This window comes from Oryx dammah, unplaced genomic scaffold, assembly GCF_014754425.2.
Source record: "Oryx dammah isolate SB20612 unplaced genomic scaffold, SCBI_Odam_1.1 HiC_scaffold_23, whole genome shotgun sequence".
Lineage (NCBI taxonomy): Eukaryota > Metazoa > Chordata > Mammalia > Artiodactyla > Bovidae > Oryx > Oryx dammah.
The window spans coordinates 107851866-107877398 of NW_024070207.1; positions in this window are offsets into that span (position 1 = coordinate 107851866).

The window sequence follows — 25533 nt, forward strand, 5'->3', positions numbered from 1 at the left end:
TTTTTTTTTTTTTTTTTTTTTTTTATTAGGCTCACTAGTTCAGTCGCGCAGTGGGGAGGGGGGGATGCTGCAAACAAATAGCACTGTCGTGGGCACACAGCGTCTCAACCCCGCTGGACCTGTCTCCCCCCACGACGCACAAACCGCTCCGGCTCCACGGAGCTCAGCCAGGAACCCTCCGAGGCCGGCCCCAGGCTTCGCGCACCTCCCCGGTCCAAGCCGCTCGGTTTTGGCGCCCAGGTAACCCTCAGAGGCACAAACTTGTTTGGGACTGCGCTCTGCGCCGCTCTCGGGTCCGAGCAGCTCGGGAGCTTGGCGAGCGCGGGAGCTTGGCGGCGCGGTCGCCGGGACTTGTCCCCTTCTCTGTTTCTACTGCTCAGTTTTCTGGGTGTACTGCTGGCGCTCCTTGTGAGGCGGGTGGTGACTGTCCTGCATCCCCTGAAGTCTCAGCAAAGAAGACTGCCTCCCGCTTTTCAGGTAGTCTCTCCGGGGCTGCGATTGCCCCTTTCCAGCCCTTACAGCTCTGGCTGCCTGTCCCCGGCGGGGGATGGTCTGCAGCCGGCTATTTCCGTTCAGTCCTTTGTTCTATGTGCGGTCCTGGCGGGGTCTTATGTTCGCGCTTTTCGCGTGGTAGCTATCCCCCAGCCTGGTTTGCTCGCCCAAGTTCGTTCGCTCTGGTTACGCGTGGGGCGTTTCTGCCCGCTTCTTACCGAGCGCGGCAGCCCGCGGCTCCCGCGCTTCCCTGCCCTGCCCCCACTTGCTAGCGGCGGCTGCAGGCGTCTGCGCGGCTTTTCCGCTGGGAGAGTTACTGTTGGGCTCGTAATCTGTTGGTTTTAATTATTTATTCGTTTTTCCTTCCTGTTATGTTGCCCTCTGTGTTTCCAAGGCTCGCCTTAGACTCGGCAGGGAGAGTGTTTCCTTGTGTTTGGAAACCTCTCTTCTTAGAATTCCCTTCCCGGGACGGGCTTCCCTTCCCGGGACGGAGCTCCCTCCCCACCTCCTTTGTCTCTTTTCTCGTCTTTTATATTTTTTCCTACCTGGTTTTGAAGACAATGATCTGCTTTTTTGGTTGCCTGATGTCCTCTGCCTGCATTCAGAGGTTGTTTTGTGGAGTTTGCTCCGCGTTGAAATGATCTTTTGAGGAATTTGTGAGGGAGAAAGTGGTCTTCCCTTCCTATTCCTCCGCCATCTTAGGACCGCCCCCCAGTAAAACTCTTTAAATGAGATTTTTTATATAAGGACCACTATTCATTTGCTGTATTCAAGTGGTTGTTTGGTCACCAAGTCATGTCTGACTCTTTCGTGACCCCATGGACTGTAGCCCACCAGGCTCCTCTGTCCATGGAATTTCCCAGGCCAAAATACTGACTGTGAAGAAAGCTGAGCACCGAAGAATTGATGCTTTTGAACTGTGGTGTTGGAGAAGACTCTTGAGAGTCCCTTGGACTGCAAGGAGATCCAACCAGTCCATTCTGAAGGAGATCAGCCCTGGGATTTCTTTGGAGGGAATGATGCTAAAGCTGAAACTCCAGTACTTTGGCCACCTCATGCGAAGAGTTGACTCACTGGAAAAGACTCTGATGCTGGGAGGGATTGGGGGCAGGAGGAGAAGGGGATGACAGAGGATGAGATGGCTGGATGGCATCACCGACTCGATGGACGTGAGTTTGAGTGAACTCCCGGGAGATAGTGATGGACAGGGAGGCCTGGCGTGCTGCAATTCATGGGGTCGCAAAGAGTCGGACACGACTGAGCGACTGAACTGAACTGAACTGAACTGAATACGTTTAACACAATTATATTACTATGATATTCATAATTTGTTGAATACTGTTTCCTAAAATGTTCTGATCTGTGTGCCAGAAAGGAGCAGACTAAAGCTTATAAAACTTATTAAGCTGGTGTTTATTCTTGGCTGTATTCTGACCTTGATTCACTTTAATGATAAACATGCATTACTAACACATTTTTTATCTAAGTCAGATTGCATCCAAATTAGATGTATATATCAAATAAAAATCAAAAGTTTAGCTGTTTGGGATGTAATAATCATTCAGTAATAAAACATGTTAAGTATTCCAAAATGAAGATGCTGAATCTCCAAAATGATGACCATGCTTAATATTTGTTTTCTTAATTCAGTAAAGAATAGTCTAGAGATTTTCCTGATGGCCCATTAGAAAACTTTGGCTTCCAGTACAGGGGGTGTGGGTTCAATCCCTAGGATCCCACCAGCCTTGTGGCCTGAAAACCAAAATGTAGAGCAGAAACAATATTGTAACAAGCTCAGTAAAGACATTTGAAAACAATCTATATTAAAAAAAAAAAAGGAGTAGTCTAAAATTCTCCATTTGTTTGAAGGAAGAAGAGAGTCCAGAACTCCTAATTGGCCCAGTATCATGCCCCACCCACTTTCCAATTTTCTACTGCTTGAAGAACAGGGTGAAGAATAAGGCTTAGTCACCCAGTGTTCAGAGCACTCCAGGGAACACTTTAACTATGTGATGGCCAGAAGGAAGACAAGCCCCAAACACCAGTGAGCTCTATGAGATCCCATATCTCCTTCCTCTCCTGCAATAGTCACATCCTCATTCAATAAGATTTTCCTGTCTTCCCCCATCCAACCCACTGGAGTCTTCTCCATCATTGTAAGTATAGAACTGGCCAAAATATTCATTTGGGTTTTTCTGTCAGATGTTACTGAAAAACCTGAGCAAACTTTTTGGCCAACCCAATACCAACAGCTCCATTCTCTCAGCATTTTCCATCAAAAGCAAGGAGTCATTCTTATTCCTTTGCTCTCACCATCCCCCCTTTATTGTATCACAACAAATCCTATTTTCTGTAATTTCAAAGTATTACAGTATTAACAAATCTAACCACTCCTTGGCAGCTGTACGAATAACAAATGACCTTCTTTTCTGATCTAAATTACTATGATCTTTGGTCAAAATTATTTTAATATTCTCTTGATAAACCTTGTTGTTCAGCGCTTTGATCCCTAATTATTCAGTTTATCTCAGCACAATAGATAGTCCATTTATTACCATATTTCCTTGAAGATGTCACACTTGTACTCAGAACATGTCTATGGTGCTAAAGGTTGCATCCTTTCAATTTCTCTGAATTTCATACATATTCTCTAATTTCAGTGGTACTCACAGAAAAGGTCATAAATATTCTCAATTTTCCATCATTAACTGGAGGCCAATAGGTATATTATACTCTCCAGTGATATAGATGAGGAAACTGACAGTTTGACTGTTTTAGCTTACCCAAAGTCACAACTAGTCACATCTGGGATTCAAAGTGTTCCTTTATTAAATATTATATCCAAAGAGAATGGAAATAGAAAGCCACTGAATTTGAAAACTACATTACATTACACACACACACACAATATCATCTACTTCATCCCCAAAGTGGCATATATCATGTCCACTTACTGTTCATTTGTCAAAACAAGCCATGAGGCTCCAAGCTAACGTCAAGGGAAATTAGAAGAAGTTAAGAAGCTCAAGAAATATGTGTTGAGTACTAACTGCTTCTGCTTGCACTGCTGAACAAGTGGCCCACTTGAGTCATCTTGAAAAAGTCTGCTGGCTGGGTTGAGGATCTAGTAGAAAAAGGATGAAATTTCTTACCAAGAAACTCAGATGTATCTTCCATTTCTCTACTGATCTCTGAAACTGCAACCTAGCATTTAATGTTTAGGTGTTAGGATTGCTTCTAGACAAGTATTACCATTTTTATCCCACTTAGCAATAGTCACATCCTTTTATTATGTGCAGTAATGAATGGAGCTGCAAAAGGTCAGAAAAAAGATATCATCCAGGCTAGAGAATGGTGTAGCCCCTCATCTCACTCTTAACCTAGATGTAGAAAGATGGAGGAAAGCTACCTGGCTACCTGCTCCATAAACGACTCTTCATACATGGGCAGTAATCATTCTATTAAACCACAGCACAACATAGCATTAACCTCAATAGTGCAGACATTCACTTTGTCACCAAGAAAAGTCATATGGTCCTACTCTACCAAATTGGGAGAATCAGTTCACTTAATGGCAGTTCCTATCACAGGCAGCGCTCCTCTGCCTCTTACTGTCACATTTTTTCAAAAAGCTTCATGGATTCTCACAGGTATTTAAGGAAATAACAGGTTCTATCCAGGATCTTGGTGCTCTGTGCCAGCAGCATTATACAGTAAGCCTACCAAATTCTGCCATTCAGTAAGGATCCAGAGTTGTTCTCTTGAAGATCCTAACACTTGAATTGAGGAATAGAAGGAAATGTCATAGCTCTCTCTACTCCTGTGAAATTCTTCTTATACAAAGTATCTCTAAGGAATGTTCCACTCTCTTTTAGATGCAGCAGACAGGAGTAATGGTCATAAAACCAGTTTGGTTTCTGCTTTGTCCCTTCTTCATTGATGTTTCCTGAATATCCTTTTAGAATATTTGAGCTCTTACCCTCAGTTGCTGTGAGCTTTGGGTCAAACAGGATTTCTTTTCTCAAAATTTTTATTATATAACCCCATGTTTTGAGCCAATGCAATACATTCTGAAGTGTCCCTTTCTTTTTTTTTTTTCTTTCTTATTTTCCTTTCTAATTCCCTACTCTTATTTCCCCCCCAAACTCCAATGATCTATGGATAGTAGTTAAGGAGTTTGGGATATGTGGTTTTAGGAACAAGTCCAGCTCTATTTCCGACATGTCAAAGCCTGGTCATTATTCAGTGATGGCTTAAAAAAAAAAAAAAAACACTTTCAAGGTCTGTCCAAAAAGGAGATCAGTTACAGATGCTGATTCTAATTTAAAGCCAATGAGAAAACAAGTTTTAGACATAAATGAAGGGTAGGACCACATTCAAAACAGGGAAAAAATACAATAGGTAATAATTGCAATGCTTTTTCCAAAGCCATCCTACTACCTAAATTCTGAATATTGAATTATATTTTTAAAAATATGACAACTGTGTAACGTGATAGAGCTAGTAGTTATCTCTGCAATGGCAGTATGTAAATGTATCAGATTAACATGTTGTACACCTTAAATTTCCACAATGTTATATGTCAAATATATTTCAATAAAATCAAAAACTTACTAGTTACAATGTAAGAAATTACTGAAAAGCTATCTAGATTCCTTGGCAAGGAATAATTTTATCTCTTGATTGCAAAATATATTAAAAGACCAGCAATTTCTGTGGCTGTCAAAATGGTAAGAGAACTGCATGTCAGTCAGATCACTGGTAGTCAGAATAATGGCTTCCTAGTCCTGTATGCAGGTCAGGAAGCAATAGTTAGAACTGGCTATGAAACAACACACTGGTTCCAAATAGGAAAAGGAGTATGTCAAGGCTGTATATTGTCACCCTGTTTATTTAACTTCTATGCAGAGTACATGATGAGAAACGCTAGGCTGGAAGAAGCACAAACTGAAATCAAGATTGCCAGGAGAAATATTAATAATCTCAGATATGCAGATGACACCACCACCTTTATGGCAGAAAGTGAAGAACTAAAGAGCCTCTTGATGAAAGTGAAAGAGGAGAGTGAAAAAGTTGGCTTAAAGCTCAACATTCAGAAAACGAAGATCATGGCATCCAGTCCCATCACTTCATGGCAAATAGATGGGGAAACAGTGGAAACAGTGGCTGACTTTATTTTTCTGGGCTTCAAAATCACTGCAGATGGTGATCACAGCCATGAAATTAAAAGACACTTACTCCTTGGAAGGAAAGTTATGAGCAACCTAGACAGCATATTAAAAAACAGAGACATTACTGTGCCACCAAATGTCTGTCTAGTCAAGGCTATGGTTTTTCCAGTGGTCATGTACGGATGTGAGAGTTGGACTATAAAGAAAGCTGAGCACCGAAGAATTGATGCTTTTGAACTGTGGTGTTGGAGAAGACTCTTGAGAGTCCCTTGGACTGCAAGGAGATCCAACCAGTCCATCCTAAAGTATATCAGTCCTGTGTGTTCACTGGAAGGACTGATGTTGAAGCTGAAACTCCAATACTTTGGCCACCTGATGCAAAGAGCTGACTCATTTGAAAAGACCCTGATGCTGGGAAAGATTGAGGGCAGGAGGAGAAGGGGATGACAGAGGATGAGATGGTTGGATGGCATCACCAACTCGATGGACATGGGTTTGGGTAAACTCCGGGAGCTGGTAATGGACAGGGAGGCCTGGCGTGCTCCAGTTCATGGGGTTTCAGAGTCGGACACAGTTGAGCGACTGAACTGAACTGAGCCCTCAAAACCTGTGACTATGTTACTTAATATGGTAAAAGGGACTCTGCAGCCTCAGTTAAGATTAAGGGCATGGAGATACAGAGATATCAGGGCAGACCAAATGTAATGGCCTGAACTCTAAAAGTGGAAGAGAAAGATGAAAGAAAAGGTCAGAGAGATGGTAGCCTGAGAAAGACTCAATGAACCCATAGCTGGTTCTGAGATGTAGGGTTTTTTTAATTAATTAATTAATTTATTTTAATTGAAGGCTAATTACTTTATAATATTTTAGTGGTTTTTGCCATACATTGACATGAATCCACCACGGGTGTACATGTGTTCCCCATCCTGACCCTCCCTCTCACCTCCCTCCCTATCCCATCCCTCAAGATCATCCCAGTGCACCAGCCTTGAGCACCCTGCCTCATGCATTGAACCTGGACTGGTGATCTGTTTCACATATGATAATATACATGTTTCAATACTAGTCTCTCAAATCATCCCACCCTCGCCTTCTCCCACAGAGTCCAAAAGACTGTTCTATATACATCTGTGTCTCTTTTGCTGTCTCGCATATAGGGTCATTGTTACCATCTTTCTAAATTTCATATATAGGCATTAGTATACTGTATTGGTGTTTTTCTTTCTGACTTACTTCACTCTGTATAATAGGTTCCAGTTTCATCCACCTCATTAGAACTGATTCAAATGCATTTGTTAATGGCTGAGTAATATTCCATTGTGTAAATGTACCACAGCTTTCTTATCCATTTGTACCCCAATGTTCATCTCAGCACTGTTTACAATAGCCAGGACATGGAAGCAACCTAGATGTCCATCAGCAGACGAATGGATAAGAAAGCTGAGATGTAGTTTTATGCAAGGACCAGAGAAAGGCTTTGAGAAGCTAAGGGAAGCCCTCAGCCAACAATAGTAGAAAGTGGAGATCTCATTGAAATGAATTCTGCCAATATTTAAATGAGAAATGAAACAGATTTTTTTTAAATTTTCTGAGAGCATCCAGAAAGTAATACAGCCCTGCCATTACTTTAATTTTAAACCAGTGAGACCCACATCAGACTTCTGACCCAAAGAACTCTAAGATTACTATTGATGGTGTTTTCAGCCACTGTGTGTGTTAGTAGTATGTTATAGAGGCAATAGAAAACTAATACAGTTACCATCAAGTAAGAATGGTTTCCCTGATGTTGCAATGTAAAGTTTTCTTTAGACATTGTGCCTGTCAACAGATATCTCAATGTTGTCTTTTACTGTTAGCTCCCAACAGTGTAATCTTGGCAGTGGATTAGATGTATGATTCTGCATTTCTTCTTCAATTGTGGGTTCTATATGGTGGGGGGTTTCTATGGACAACTGTAATATTCAGCTGTTACTCTTTCTGGTACATTTTATGAATGATCTGATACTGCTGCTAGTGTGTTATTTGGGCAGCCTATTAGATAGATCTTGACTGACAGATCTGCTGGTTACCATCTGTGGACCCTTGGGTAATTAAATTCACCATTCTGAGCTCTAGCTTTCTCTTTCATTAAAAAAAGAGTGTAATATTCACATTTTCTCCATAAGAATTGTATAAGGATTCATGAAGATTTTATGTTGTGAAGGGTATCACAATATCTACAGTTGATTTACATTGCATCCTGCCTCCTTTCTCTGTTCATTCATTCAACAAATATTAAAAGAACATTGACTACATTTAGATATTCTCCGAGGCACTTCGTATACAGAAGACACAATTCTTCTTCTCATGAAATACATTCTAGTGTAAGCTCCACTCCACATATCACTCTGTGATATCCTGTGTGGATTAACAGAAGTGATATATTGATGAACTGCATGGTGCCATATTTATCATTTCTAGTTAATCTTGTTTCTCTTTCCCCAGACCCAAGAACTCTTTGTGGATTCAGAAGTAAGTTTATTCTCTATTGAGTTCTTCCATACATTGTATTGAAGAGTCTCTTGCTCTCTCCACTTAGTAATTTAAGGTACAAATATCTAAAAGTGAAAAGGATAATCAAAGTAATAGCTAGGTAACCCAAAACAGCCACAGGGAGAAATATTTTTAAAATGTTAAACATTTGTAATGAGTGATTTTGAAAAAGAATCAAATACCAAGAAGGCCTCTGTAAAACTTCAGATAAATGTCTTGACCATAAAAATAATTCATGACTATTCTTAAAGGAGAACCAATTTTGGATAATAGAATAGCCAAGACTATTGTTAGCTCGACTTAGTAACAGTTTCAAAATGAAGTTTTCAAGATGAACAAATGGCCCACTTTCTGCAGTATTACTATTAGCTATGCAATATAAAAAAGTTTTGTTTGTTTGCTTATGTTTCAGTGACAATTATATGTTTATTACCTTATTGGTTTTAACTGATTATTTTTTCAGGCCTGATTTTTCTTTTTTTTTTCATTTTTTAAAAATTTATTTTAATTGGAGGTTAATTACTTTACAATATTGTATTGGTTTTGCCATACATCAAGAAGAAAGAGGATGAGCTAATTTTAAGTTGTAAAACTAAAATTCCATCTAAAAATACACAGTGTATCTCAGGCAAATGATTTCCATTGAATTTTCCTTTTTTTTCCTTTTTGTCATTCAAATTCATCTTAGCACATAGAGAAAAGTTTTTCTGTTGAATATTCCTTATTTTTGTATTTTGCATCTAACAATTCCTCTTGGAAAAATTGAAAATTTGTACTCTTTGAATTTCTAGAGAGACTGGTAAAACTGATAAATGTCTTCCATATATGTAGTGTTCAGTTCAGTTCAGTTGCTCGGTCATGTCCGACTCTTTGTGACCCCATGGACTGCAGCACATCAGGCCTCCCTGTCCATCACCAACTCCTGGAGTTTACCCAAACTCATGTCCATGGAGTTGGTGATGCCATCCAACCATCTCATCTTCTGTCATCCCCTTCTCCTCCTGCCCTCAATCTTTCCCAGCATCAGGGTCTTTTCAAATGAGTCAGGTCTTCACATCAGGTGACCAAAGGATTGGAGTTTCAGCTTCAATATCAGTCCCTCCAGTGAACACCCAGGACTGATATACTTTAGGATGGACTGGTTGGATCTTCTTGCAGCCCAAGGGACTCTCAAGAGTCTTTTCCAACACCACCAAAAGCATCATTTCTTCGGTGCTCAGCTTTCTTCACAGTCCAACTCTCACATCCATACATGACCACTGGAAAAACTATAGCCTTGACTAGATGGATCTTTGTTGACAAAGTAATATCTCTGCTTTTTAATATGCTGTCTAGGTTGGTCATAACTTTCCTTCCAAGGAGTAAGCATCTTTTAATATCATGGCTGCAATCATCTGCAGTGATTTTGGAGCCCAGAAAAATAAAGTCAGCCACTGTTTCCCCATCTATTTGCCATGAAGTGATGGGACTGGATGCCATGATCTTCGTTTTCTGAATGTTGAGCTTTAAGCCAACTTTTTCACTCTCCTCTTTCACTTTTATCAAGAGGCTCTTTAGTTCTTCTTCACTTTCTGCCATAAGGGTGGTGTCATCTGCATATCTGATTTTTGATATTTCTCCCGGCAATCTTGATACATAGTGTAGTCTTCCTCAATATGAAGTCTTTCACATAGAATTGAGCAAACATCAAAGTAAACCAAAGTAAACATAAGTTTATTTTAGAGGAGAAGTCAACATTTATAGTTTGGAATAAATCCATACAGATTCGAATCAGTGCTGCCTTATAAGAGCTGCCCAATTTCCTGACAGTGGCCAGAGGTAAACTTCATTCTAATTTGGGCTACCACCAGAAAAAGATAAACAGAGTTCTCCTTTTCAGCTGCAAATAAAAGAAATGAACTTGGCCAAGCAGAAAGCTCTTAGACAAGGAGACAGGAACTGAGAGGAGGGCTGGTTGGTAAAAGATTGATGGAGAGGTTTCTTGGGTGTATGTGAATGCTTTTTGCAGAAGTACAAGCACTTTACTGAAGAATATTAAGTTGAATGCTCCAGTAAGTAGCAAAAAGCTGCAGCTGAGTCAAGGACTCCCACATAATGCCTTTTGGCAACTCAGCCAAGTTTCCCTCAGAACTGGGATAAGCTGTTCCCCACTAATAAGAGATGGGTTTCCCAGGTGACTCAGTGGGTAAAGAAGCTGCCTGCAGTGCAGGAGACACAAGAGGTGCAGGTTCTATCCCTGAGTCAGGAAGATCCCCTGTAGAAAGGCATGGCAACCCACTCCAGTATTCTTACCTGGAAAATCCTGTGGATAGAGGAGCCTGGCAGGCTACGGTCCATTAGGTCACAAAGAGTCGGACACGACTGAAGTGACTAAGCACAATAACCAATAGTCACTCTGCCTCTTTCTCCTAGCATCATCAAAACAAATTCCTTCCCACAGAATCTCCTTAATCTTGGAAAATGGATCATGTTCTTTATGTATTATAGGAGAGGAAAATTTGCCACTCCAAAATGTACCACTTTGGCATATGAATTCTTTGAGCTGAAAACATTCAAGGCCCAAAAGATTCAGAAACAAATTTTGACTTCCCCCTAACTGTCTAAATGTAGATAGAGGACTTGTTCCAGGAAGGGAGTTATTCCCGTAGACAACTATAGTACGAACCAGATGTGTAGACAAGGAGGAACCTAGCAAAGTCTATTAAAATCCCTCTCTGTGCCCCATTGCCTCGGCAGGGCCCAGCAAACATTTGTTTACCATTTTCATGTGAGTTACCTTCCTTCCCTTTGAAATCCCCGACCACTATTCTCTGCATCCTCTTTTGCCCTTAACTGAAGGTGGTATTTAAGGTGAGGTCTTCAACCATTTGGGGGATTAACTCAGTTTCCCTGAACCCTTCCCATATATACGTGGTTATTAAACTTCTGTTTGATTCTCTCTTGCCTAACCTGTCTCATGTCAGTTTAATTCTCAGACCAGCCAGAAGAAACTAGAAAGATAGAAGAAAAAAATTTTCCTTCCCAACAGTATCCTCTCACAGGAACCCCCCGCCCCTTCTCTCACTCATCCTTCAGATCTCAATATCAGTGTCTCTTCCTTCAGAAAAACTTGACCACTTCCCCAACGCATGTAAGTCATTTTTCTTCTCCATGTTCCCTTAGTACCTGTGACCTTAGTCACCGCACACATCATCCCAGAAATTGTGGTTTAATTGTATGTGCTACTGTGTGAACTCTAAGGTCTTTGGGAACTTTCTACAATTATTACCAGTGAGTCCCAAGCACTTAGCTTGTAATACTCTATATATTGTGTTTGTGGAATGACTGACCTGAAATCTGGGAACAGATTAGACTATTTAGATCAATGAGTGATCACAGTTAGTGCTTCCCCTAGGTCCCTTCATATCTCTGTTATCATTTCTGTGCATTTAGATTTTCATAGTTCATTCAGTCAACTCAAATGCTTTTATATTCTATCATTACTGTGTAGAATATACATCAGTAAGAATACTAGGGAATCTGTGACTGGGTCACACTGAAGCATGCCATCATCACACCCTGTAAGTGGTCTTATAGCTACCTAAAAGTCAAAATTGTATCAGAGAGGAGCTTTTAAAAAATAATACTACCCGGCCACATGAATTGGAAATATAAATTCCTACATATGGAGATTTTGGAATTGAGATTTAGTGTATAAAAATCACTGGCCCTTTTTATAACTTCACTCATCAAAAAGTCTCTCTGAGCATCAGGTTGGCATAATAAATGTATAAATCATAATCCTAAATAATATAAAATTAAGTAGCTCTTAACAGCTATAGCCTTAAGCTTACATTTTATTTCCAAATGAATAGAAGTTCACAGAATCTTTTCCTTCTTTTTTTTTCTAATCAAAATAACTCCTCCTCCTGATTCTAAAGCAATGAAATGAAATGGCTAAAATCATGTTATTTTATGATAACAGTTTTACAGCTGCTAAGAGGGAGGTGGTTTTAAACCTCCCATATCTATTATAAACGACACTGAAATTATCATCCTTAGATTGAAGAAGAGGGTGAAATATTTGTCACAATATAGTCTCTCCACCCCACCATCTTGAGAAGAATGTGATGACTAAAATTAGAGAGTGCATGAAGCATTACTTAATTTCAGTCTTCTGCAGAAGGAGGAGAGAATTGGGTCTGAGAAGATAAATAGAGATCAGAACAAAGAAGCTAGTCAGTTCCTATGAGCCTCTCAACACCCTGGGTGGTAAGCCCACAGTCATCCAAGAAACAGATGCTAGGCTGAAAACTCAATTCAGGGTGTCAGTGAATTGCATTAAACCTTCTATTTTGTTTGTCTCCTAAAGAAAAAAGAAAACCAAGTTTCATTTATCAAACACAAGCAGGTTTTTTATTTGTTTGTTTGTCTGTTTTAGAGATTTTGCTCTGATGTTCTGCTTTAATTTCCCATTCCCTGAGGTCTTCAAGTCTCCCTTAAAAATGATGTCCACCTAATGTTCCAAGAATAAGTTAATTTATATCTCACATGATGAGTCTCGGCAGGATAGCCAACACAGCCTACCACAAAATGTTTGACTTCTATTTAACATAAGAGAGTATGAGTCATGTATTTAAAACTTCAGTAGATTTCTCCTGTTTTAAAGTCTAATATTGGATTAGAGGAGAAAAGACAGGTGGCAGAGTGAGCAAACTGCATTAGCTCAAGGATGACAAGGAAATAGTCAACTGTCTGTAAAAAGGATATCTCAGGATGATTTCATATGGTACAGCCACTTCTTGTGCTTCTTATGCAGCTCCGAAAAAAGAGGCCAATTCACTGATCAGGTTATTACAGTTATTAAGAGAATATAAGTTACCGTCCACCAAGTGTTCCTAAGTGAAGTGTCACTGTCACTTGGAGAATTCCTTGTTTTTTTTCCTACAAAATTGGGAATTCTTGGTCTAAGAAAATTTAACAACTTAGCAGCAGCTTTTTGTTTAAGTACCTGTTTGTATACTTAAACACTTTTAAGTACAGAGAGATATTGTGAATGAAAATATAGTTGTATGAAAATAGATACTGTAAGGCAAAGAATGAAGATTGTCATGGGTATTACAAACCTACATTTATAAACCAGTCTTGGTCTTTGTTGCCACTTAATATTTCCCCCTTTTCCATTTTAGTCAGGGATAGTGTAAGCTGTATGTGATGATTTAATTTCAGGTGCTTTGTGCTTTCATTTGAATGACTTGTGAACTCCTGGACACTCCTTTTTCATTGATGACTGTTTAAACACAGGGTCCTACTAGACATTGGCAGGGTATTCTGTAATCATTAGACACTATTCAGTTCAATTCAGTCGCTCAGTTGTGTCCAACTCTTTGCGACCCCATGGACTGCAGCATGCCAGGCCTCCCTGTCCATCACCAACTCCCAGAGCTTGCTCAAACTCATTGTCCATCAAGTCAGTAATGCCATCCAACTATCTCTTCCTCTGTCATCCCCTTCTCCTCCTGCCTTCAATCTTTCCCAGCATCAGGGTCTTTTCAAATGAGTCAGTTCTTCGCACCAGGTGACCCAAATATTGGAGCTTCAGCTTCAGCATCAGTCCTTCTAATGAATATTCAGGGCTGATTTCCTTTAGGATGGACAGGTTTGATCTCCTTGTAGTCCAAGAGACTCTCAAGAGTTTTCTCCAACACCACAGTTCAGAAGCATCAATTCTTTGGTTCTTAGCTTTCTTTATAGTTCAGCTCTCACATCCATACATTGGATACTATGGGGGAGGAAAAAGAACTTTCCCTCTACACTTGTAGGTTCTTGTCTGAGAGTCCCCTGCAATAAAAAACAGTTTAACAAGAGAAAAACAAACGAAAGTTTAATAACTTGGATACCTCCTGTATACATGGGAGATACCCAGGGAAACTGAGTCACTCCCTGAATGGGCCCAAGCCACCACCACATATCATCTCCAGTTAAAGACAACAATGTTTAGGGAAGGAGGCCAGTTATGGCAGATAACAGGCAAAGCACAGTAAACAAGGCAACGGGTGTAAAGTAGATATAAGTCTCTGCCTTCTCTATTCACAAGAGATTCTAGAGATATAAGGTTATCCTTCCGTTCCTAGTAGAGAGAGACACCCTTACAAATGGAAATTTCCATTAAACATGTAAATATCTCTATCAAGAGGGTAATTTCTATTCAGTTTTTAGACCTTTTCCTACATCAGCCATTTCTTAAAAATTATCAGCCTAAAACAGTCTTTACTCCAAAGAGATATATTTGGTGAAGGTATATTCCACTCCCCTTCAATATCAAAAAAATAATTTTTTACTATTTTAAAAAAATGTATTCACAGATAAAATGGGGTCAAAGTATATCATTTAATCTGTATAAAGTATTGCATTTTTAATAAAAGATGGTTAACAAAAAAAAATTGTTAAGGAAATGAAACTATAAAGAAACACAACAGTACAGAATTTCAACATGAAGATCCCTAAGTCTGACTTTAGTGAAAATAATTATCTGTGTATAAATTTATGTATCTGATTGAAATTTAATAGACTATATATGAAGAATTGTGAGAAGCATTTTATTTTTAAATTATTTTAAAACTCCTCCTGAACCCTGAGTGAAAAAGGAAGAGGGTTCCCCTTTCTTTTTTAGTGGAAGATTTCCTTCTCTTCCTATTTTAGAATATTGTCAAGGAAAAGAAATATTTTAATGTTTTTTAACAAAGAGACTGTGATAAGAATTATCAAAAGAATGTAGATTTATCCAAGAAATTTTAAAAAGTAACATTTATCATTTTATATGAAAAATTGTGAATAACTATGGCAAATATTCACATAAAATAGAAAATAGGAATAAAGCATGTTCACATAGGTTGTCAAAAAATCTTGGAATATAAGCTGTTAATAACATCTGGCAGTGTTTTTCAAGAGCAAGGTGATTTTGGCAATTGACGTAGTTAATTAAATGAGCAATAAGTGCATCCCCCAATTAAACTAAAACTGTCAGACTATTAACTTAACCAGTCTACATATTAGCCTTTCAGGGGAGAAAATCTCTTCCCTCTCCCTTTTAGGTTATTTGGCTGATCTAATAACTAAACAGACATAAAACAGTTTAACAAGAGGGAAAGAACCCACAATTTTGTACATATGGGAATCCCAAAGCCATGAAATTCCCTGGCAGTCAAACAGTTGAGGCTTATGTACCATCCTGAGCTAAGGAAAAAGGGCTGAGGTCTAGGATGTCAAAGGAAAGGAAGACAACTCACAGGGAGATGGGAAGGGCAAATGTTTGGTAAACAAATGTTTGTCATGCCTTGTTGAGTAATCTTTCTCACATCAAAAAGTTATCTGTGGTGTCCATGTGTTTGTTCTCTATGTCTGTTTGGTTCTGCTTGGCAAATAGGTTCATCTGTACCATTTTTCTAGATTCCATATATATGCATTAAAATATACTTGTTTTTCTTTCTGACTTACACTTTGTATGAAAGACTCTATATAGGTTCATCCACATCTCTGCAGATGGCAAGGTTTCATTCCTTTTTATGGCTGAGTAATATTCCACATGGGCGTCCCTGGTAGCTCAGCTGGTAAAGAATCAGTTTAATTCCTGGATTGGGAAGATCCCCTGGAGAAGGGAATGGCAACCCACTCTAGTATTCTTGCATGGAGAATCCCCATGGACAGAGGACCCTGGTGGGCTACAGTCCATGGGGTTGTAAAGAGTTGGACATGACTGAGTGACTAAGCACAGCACAGCAATATTCCACATAGAGAACAATCCTGGACACCAAGATAGAAAAGGGGGTAGGCTGAATTGGGAGACTGGGATTGGCATATATACATATACTACTATGTATAAAATAGATAACTAATGAGAACCTACTGTATAGCACAGGGAGCTCTACTCATTTCTCTGTGGTGACCTAAATGGGAAGGAAGTCCAAAAAAAAAGAGAGGATATATGTATACATATAGCTCATTCACTTGTTGTACAACAGAAAATAAAGCAACATTGTAAAGCAACTCTACTCTGAAAGTTTTTTTTTTTTTAAGCTTTCTGTGTACAAGCCACCTATCTAAATTATTTAGGTAGTTAAGGGGAAGATAGAAAGCTCTTCTTGAGTCTGTCAGGCCTTAATCATTTTTGGTGGTGATGGTTTAGTTGTTAAGTCATGTCCAACTCTTGTGACCTCATAAACTACAGCCTGCCAAGCTCCTCTGTCCCTGGGATTCTCCAGGCAAGAAGACTGGAGTAGGTAGCCATTTCCTTCTCCTGGGGGTCTTCCCAACCCAGGAATCAAACCTGGGTCTCCTGCATTGCAGGCAGATTCTTTACCATCTGAGCTATGAGGGAAGCCCTAATCATAACTCAAAATAATTTGCATGTCAAAAGTGGTACATTCTGGGACAAACTACATGAACCCCATCAGTCTTTTTGTTTATGTCTGTTTTAACAGACTATTCCAGCTCACACATCCTGAATAGGTATCGTCATCTCATGTCCTTACTCTCTCTTTTCAGTTTTACTCAATAAGTTTCCTTCAAACAGATATTAATAGTAAAGGTGCAAAGGTGTCTGGTGACACTTTCTGGAAACATTAGACTTTTAGCTAAAGTGTGCTTATATGTATGTTTGAGGGAACTAGTGAATCTTTCTGTGTGGAGTCGTTGCCATTTGCTATTTTGCTTTAATTATTGTGCCCATTGCTCTCCCTTTTTGGGGACATCGATATGACATTTTCCAAGAGGTGTTTATGTTTCTACAGATTTAAAATCCCTACTTAATATTTCCTGGATTCAGTTTGTATAACACATTGATATTTCAATTAGCCAGACACTACTAAAGTGATTTAGCAAGCTTTCTAATAAATTGTTTGAACTCACTATAAGACATTTTAAAAATTATCTGAAGCTACAAATAACACACCAATGGAAAACATTACATCCATTGTTCCCTCTTGAGTGGTGATAAATGTTAATCTATTGCCATTCACATAAGCATCAACAAGTTATTATCTGATAAGATAAAATTTTTCTTTACTTAAATTTTGAATTGTTTGCTTGCCTTACTTACATTCCAGATGCATTATGTTTTGGTTATATAAAGTGAGACTACTGTTGTAGAAAAACTGTCATGCTATCCATCACTGTGTACCATTAGAGGCCCTTTTGTTTATTGGCTTTTGTTTCTATCTGCCTCTGTTTTTCTCACTTATGACTCAAGAGATTCAGTACTTTCTCTTAATTGCTGTGAATTGGATATCCATACACACACACACACACACACACTCTATCAGTAATTTTACTGCACGTTTCACAATGTTCTGAAATAATGGCTGATTGAAATATCAATGTGTTATGCAAACTGAATCCAGTAGTGTCTGAGTCTGTGAAACCCTATGGATTGTGGCCTGCCAGGCTCCTCTGTCCATGAAATTTCCCAGGCAAGAATACGGGAACGGGTTGCTGCCCTCCTCTAGGGGATCTTACCAACCCAGGGATCGAACCCAAGTCTCTTATATCTCTTGCATTAGCAGGCAGGTTCTTTACCACTAGTGCCACCTGGAAAGCCCATTAGAAATCTTGTGTAATGATAAATAAAGGTTTAAAAACAAAATTAAATAATATTATGGTGGATACATATATACATATATATATATAGTGAAGTATAATATGCCATACCTATTAAAGATTTATTGTTTCAAATTCAGAAATGCCATTCTTATTTTCAAAACTGGGACACAGAAAAATGTAGAGCTCAGTAAAAACTTTCAAATTGCCAGAAAAAGGTTTTCCTTTAAACTTTGAATAATGGATACAGCAAAAAGTCCTCTTGATCAGATGTGTGTGATTCACTTGGGCCAGATGTTGGCCAAGCCCCTGGGCCCCAGCCAGGCCAGCAGGAAGGACAGAGAGCACAGACTATGAATTACATGCTGAAGATGAAAATGGAGCCCCTCGCACCTACACTGCTTACTCCTTAGAACAGGGACGTCCCCAGGGAAGTCTCAAGCACAGCGAAAGATACAATATTCCTAGTCTGTGGGCACAGCAAACATGCTAAGGAAACGGTGATGATTGTCTAAGCATGAAAGAACTAAATATGACAGCCATGAATAGAGTTTTCTTAATCTACCACGTCTTCATTGCATAGCAATTCCCAGTTTCAAATCTGTAACTTAAGGGAACTCTACAATGAGTAGTGAGGGTCTGTGGCAATTGCCCCCTGCCAGTATTTCACAAACTCTAACGGTAGTCTTTGAATACATTTTCTAAAGACACTAGTGAAAATCATTTTCAAAACACAAAAGTCTAAGTGGGAAAAGTAATAGGAGGGCTCTAGTTAGTGGAAAAAAACTGGAAGTCATTGTTTGAGTACAGAATTTCCCCATGTATATTACTCAGAAAATTATTTCTGTAAGTTATAAGCATTACTAGAAAGAAAAACAATCAAGTGGCCAAAATATTTAGGAAATGTTCTGTTTAAAATAAATCACTTGACTTTCTAAGAATCTCCAAAAGGGGAATAGGAGAAAGTTTCCTAGACTCATTTATTTTGGCCACAGTGGGTGCATGTGTATGTGTATGTTTCAGAGAATATGGCAGGACTAAATTTCTACAGGACTCATCTTGGGTAAGTCTTCCTGAGATGATCGAGCCAACAGAACAGGAATGTGAACCTGAAGATGAAACCACCCAGCTGCCCTTAGACTCTGTTAGAACATTTTCATTCTGATGGAATAATATGGATGCTTTAAAGTTTTATTTATTTATTTCTGGAGGTCTCTTCTGACCCAGTGACTCAGAATCCTCTGTCTTGCGACTGGTCTCTGTGTTGTTTGCTGCCAGACTTCTTTTTACAAACTGTCTGACCAGGGTTATTCTTTATCTGACTTTCTGTGTATCAGGTCTGAATAAGTAAGAGCCTAGCATTTTTCCTTAACTTTCAGGGTGGTTTTGTCATGATTCAACTCAACTGCAGCAACACTGAGTGCAGAAGGTCCAGCAAGAAACACGTAATCTTAGCAGGCTATGAAATTAGGGATCCTTGGAGCTCGTTGGGCAAATGAGTTAAAGGAAAGTGATCTGGGCAGACATCCATATATTACTCCTACTAAACTTGGCATGTTGAAAAGCTATGGTATTTGCAAGAAAAGAATAGATCTGAATCTCACCTTTGGCCATCATTAGCTCTGGGAATTTGGACAATTTATGAAACTTTTTTAAACTTTAACTTCCTCATTTGTAACATGAAGGCAACAGTGCTGACTTTGAATACTTAGAAGGTTGAATAACATAATTTCACATAGAAGAATCTGGTGTGTGTTAATATTAAGGATTAGGTCTTAGGGCTTCCCTGGTGGCTCAGACAGTAAAGAATCCACCTGCAGTGCAGGAGACCAGAGTTTGATCGCTGGGTTGACGAGAAACCCTGGAGAAGTGAATGGCCACCCACTCTAGTACTCTTGCCTGGAGAATGCCATGGACAGAGGAGCCTGGCAGGCTACAGTCCACGGGGTCACAAAGAACTGGAGACAGCTGAGTGACTAACACTTATTAGGTCTTAAATAGAATTATTATTATTAAAATAGAATGCATAAATCCTCTTGCCCCTACCATGGTCAGTCCTTGGAACCTATTTCTTTACAACCTTCCTCCTTCTGCACCTCTTCTAACCTCTAGACAATGATTCTAAGTAGCATAAGATATTTCTGGGAATTCCCTGGTGGTCCAGTGGTTAAGACTCTCACTTTCACTGCCATGGACTTGGGTTCGATCCCAGGTTGGAGAACTAAGATCCCACAAGCCAAGTGGCCTGCAAAAAAATAAATAAATATAGATGTTTCTGTTTCCACAGATAGTTTCTCTTCAGTGAACGATATCTGATGATTGAAAACACTTAGAGATATAAATAAATTCATATGATGTATTTTCAAACAAAATAAAATACTATAGAAGAACTATTTCTAGTGTGAACATCTTCCCAGTGTTCCAATTTATATCATCTGTGGGGGAGATTTAATCTTCACAAAGCTGACTCTCACCACACACAACACTCCAGCAACCTCTTCAACCTTCTACTCCAATGCTTTTGATAACAGAAATTGACAGCATATTATCTATTGTTTGTCTAGCTATTTTTCATTACTCTGTGCAAACCCAGATAATAAAAATCTTATTTTACACCAGTGATGTTCACTTTTTAAATGCTTCTCAAATTTTATCTTCCATTTCATGTTTTCATTCTATCTCTGTATTCCAACACTATAAACCAAAGTACATTACGTGATGGCTGTACTAATTGTGAACAGCAGAAATATGTGTGATATTCAAGTCTACCACTAAACTTACACAGTGATTGCTCACATTGAAATTTTATGTAAGTGCTGTAAATAAACAAGTGAGATCATTTTGTGCCTCTTAAATGCTTATATATTGTAAAACTGCTGATCCTCAGTGCCCCCTGGTGTTTGAAATTATTTATTTGTTATAAAACATTTTAATGATTTTTCTCTATTATTTAAGCCAAGCTTTAAGTCATATGTAATTTTACCAAGAGCTCTGCCAAGAGACAACTCTACTTATCTGATAGCACAAGCAATGTTGTTATGTTTGCTGAGTTTTCCAAAACAGGTAGTGCAGTCTTACACTCTGGAGCCTTTGTTCCAATGGGGTTGAATATCTTCTCATGTGTTTTACTCCTTTTGGTACTTACTTGCATCATGGTTTTCACAGTCTTCTGGAGGTCTCTCTTTGCTTCTCTCTCTCCCCAGATATAAGGCCTTGAAAAGTAGGAACTATGTCTTACTCACTACTGCCTCCTCAAATCCTATCACAGCACCTGACCCATTAGATATGCTTAAGAAATCTTTGTTCCATGAATGAATGTCTTTGCAAAATCCCGACTGTGGAAAGAGGTTCATGGTCCATTTCCAAACAGAAACCACATGTATAGTAATACCCCTGGGGGTGGGATTCATAATTTCCAGTAGAACAATTCTAGTAATTTTGAACTCATTGTAGAGTTCAATTCATTTCTAAATTGTTCAGATGATTATGAACTTTCTTGGTTATGCAAATCAAATCTAGTTGATTAATATCTGAAAATACACTATCTGTCTTTTGCTAAAGTAAAAAAAAAGAAGTTTTTTATATCCTTTTGGCATTTGTGTCATTTCTGCACAGAGTAATTAATTCCTGACCTTTTATCTTGTTTTAGATTTAACCTCATTAGGTATTTTAATAGTCTTTGTATCGTATGCTATAAGGTCCTAAGTCAACTTTTCTGTGGCTTGAACTATTGCTTTTATTTAGAAAAGACTCAGCGAAAATCCCAGAAATTATAAAACTCAGCTTCCATCCAGAATCTGTCAAATGCCCTGTGTCTGTTTTCACAGGCAAAACAATGAAGAACGATGAAAATAAGAACCAGCCTTATTGTCATTTAGCAGAGACCAGACAAAGCTTGTTTGTGGAGCCCCAGAGCTTCAGAACCAGTGCAGAGATTATCAGGTAGGAAAAGTGAGAACAGTGATCAAAATCATGCTTAACACATACCAGAGCTTCCACACAGTTATTTATTTTGCACTTTATTGATTTGTTGTTTGCTGCCATTGGCATGAAACAGACAATGAATGTACGGTCATCCTTCCATTCATCTGTAACTTATAATCAGTGTGATTCCCAATCTTTTTTAAGTTAAGATTCTTACCATTGGTTATTTGATTTTATGAAACTTTTTCCTTTTTTTCTCCCTAAAGGAAAAAAAGTTTTGTTTTGTTTTGTTTTTTAATAAAACTAAACCAAAAAAAAAAAAACTGTGCTTAAAAAAGAATGCATAGGAAATGCAGGTACAGGTTCCAAAAAAGATGATTTAATTTGCTAATTTTGAAGGGCTATAAACTATCTTCTCCCTTGAAATTTTATTCATCTCATCATAGAAGGTTTGTATGATCCCATCTCCCACAATTCCCCAATGGAATAATATGAAGGTGGTAAGCTAGACTTTGTCTTCAACTCAAGTTAGTAGAATCCAGTCTGCCTCATTGCACATCAAGTTTATATCCCATTTATATATCCCCTCCTCAGCTCAACTGAATTCTGTTCATGATCAAACTGTAAGCACATTTCATTTCATACATGAAACTTCTTTCACAGAACACCTCGATATAATCTTATATAGATACTAAAAATCCAAATCTTAGGAAAATGTATTTCTAGCATCTTTACTAACATTCATGAATTATGGACATGACTCCAATAATTAAGAAATATAACAAATTAAGCTGATAAGGCTTACAAATAAGACCCCATACATATATGAAAAGTAAATAAATTTCATAAATAGGAGCAAGCAGTTATAATAGAACACAGTAGATACAACTTGTGGTACTATTATATCGACTTGATGAACTACCTCTTTGTAGATAAGACTTTCCTACTTTGTTTTTTAGATAATTTTATCTTGATACATTTCATCTTTGTATAGAATTAATGAAAGCTATTTGGAAATACATTTATTGAATTAATCTATTCAGTGAGTCATACTATATTCGTTTTACTTTCTGGCAAGTATTTTCATTGATCCTTTAAATCTGTAAACACAGTAACATTAATGTCCTATTTTGTTTTTTTTTTTCTAAGTGGACAAAGCCATTCCATAGCTAGTGATGTTTACATTGTAAAATACCACAAGTTTTCACATTAAAAAGGCTAATGTGTGGGCAGATGATAAAGATAACATGTGAGAGGGAGAATGTGAACTCTGCTTTGACTCTGAAAAATATTTTTACATATTTCAGAAGTAAAGATGAGGTGAGTCATTTTGCTTCTTAGTGAGTTAGACCCTCAATGGCCAAGGGAATTTAAAAAGCTTTAAATTAAAACATTCTTTAAGGCCCTCAAATGAGCAAACTTGAATTATTTTTTATATCTTAGGGAAAAAATAGTGGAAGGAGTTTTCCAATCACAAAATAGTAGTCAGCTTAGACTTTAATCTTATCAAAAGTTTATTCATCTTTAGAACATAATTAAGGCAGTAGCTTATTTAGTGAAGAAATAAAATAAGGAAAATAATCCATGCAGCACAGAGAATCATGTTTTTGGCATGCATCTTTTTTTATATCCAGTGACACATTACTGGTGAACGTTCCTTACTTAGTTCAACCTGACTTCCTACCAACAAACAACATATAATTGCGATGTTCATAGATTGATACTGGATGAGCTTAATAAAGGGTTCTACTTCTACACATCTCTGGAATTAAAACAAAAGGCACCAGACCTACAATTAACAGCTGGAGATAACATATAATTTTCCAGAGCCCAATAGCAGTTTTTATGTTATTCCATTGTGCTTCATATATTGGCCTATTTGCTGTGGATTCTACCCTGGGAAAGCTGCGAGTTTGTACATGCTGAATTGGGATGTTGTTTGCTGTGACCTCTGAGCGTTAGCGATAAAAGCTTTACTGTCGGAGAAACATAGGCACCATGTTGCTTTTTTACTGTCAGAGATATTGTCATTTGCTTCTCACAACAGAAATGCCTGTGGGTTGCACCACAGCCAAGACACAGTTTGTCAAGCAAATTTAATCAGCAAACACATCAGAGTACAGTCATGCTTGGAGCATCCATTCCATCACTGTGAATCACGTGTTATTTAGTAAAACACTCTGCTGAAGACAGCATTGAAATAATTTGATGTGGTTAAAAGAATAATACTACATAAATCAAGGAAAGGAGCAACAAGGCTTTTGGTTTTTCTTGGCAGCCTACTCTATGTAGTTAGTAATTGACATGAGCATTTTTCTTAAAAAAAAAAAGGCAGTATCAAGTAATTGAGATGATTTCACTGAATTGAGTATACTCAAATTTAATAGTATAAAAACAGGGACATTTAGAAAACCTAAGCCATAATGTCATAAGACTATAAAAATGCTGTCTTTACTATGTGAAAATAGCTCATATAAAAATGCACATGTGCAGAAACATATGCACATGTGTAATCTCTAAGAATTTTTGATACTTACATTTTATTTAATTTACATGAAGATCACAGAGAAAAAGACTTTATCATTTTATACTAATGGTTGAGCAGTGGATGATAAAAAGGTTTTTTAATGAAAGTAAAGAAAATAAAAATAATTTGCAAAAAATTTAATTGAAAAAAAAAAGCTCAGGTGATGTACTAAGGTTTCAGGCTTAGTAAGTTAAAAATTTAGTCCAAATTTTTTTCCCCTATATATGAGTTTATTTTAAAATTTCTTTCCTTTGACATTTCTGCCAAATCTAGGTTTCTGGGCTTCAGTTTATACATACTTCTCTTATTCCCGATGCTGTTTGTGATGGCTTGCAATAAGAAAGATGATATGTATATTATGTATTATATTAATTATATATAATATTAATAAAAATGATATATATATTAGTGAAACATGGGTGGGAAATATATAAATATTATGAAAACATCAAATATAAAGTTACTCTAGAAACATATGTATTGTAATGTCCTTACAATACTCACATTGGACTGCAAAATTGGTTCTGAAATTCCTGCAGATTAAAACAAAAAGTGAAATGTGCTGGGTTACAAATTTACATTGTGTATTGCCTAAACCTCATATCACAAATGCCATAGTAAGAAAGTATAAAAATAATATGAAAAGAGAAATTCCAAATGTAGCAAGTAAAATAATATATATAAATGTAATAAGCATATTGTGTCAAACAGATTAAATGAAATATAAAGGTCTGTGGGATTTTTAGCATTTGATGAAAAAATTTAGCTTATTTGTATGCAGTCCATGAAATGATATTTCAGGAATAAATGAGCTAAAGCTGGAGATATAGGCATGAATTTATGACCTTACAAAGCAAAATGTTTGACTTACTAAGACTGCACACTAAAATATCCTTATTTACTCTTAAAACAAGCCTTTCGAATTCTCTGAAACAGGAGGACTTAGCGGTAGTCTGTAGAGTATATTTTGGATTGGTGTTATAATGTATTCAATTTTAATTACTAATCAAGTTTTCTACTTTATCTCTTGAACCCCAGTTGAATCAAGAAATGGTTATTTTATAAAATGTTTTCCATTTTTCCTGTTCATCTTTCCACTGGCATATTATTGATTATACCATCTTATAAATTTTAAAATATCTGCTATATCTGTGATTGCTTCCCTTTTTATGTTTTTGTCTCTGTTTTTCTTTTTTAAATTGTTTATGCTTTTTTTGACATAATCTTTCCAGAGGAGCATCTATATTATTCTTCTTTAAAAACTGTAAGACAGTGTGCAATAATTTAAAACATTTTGTTAAGGAGTTAGATTTT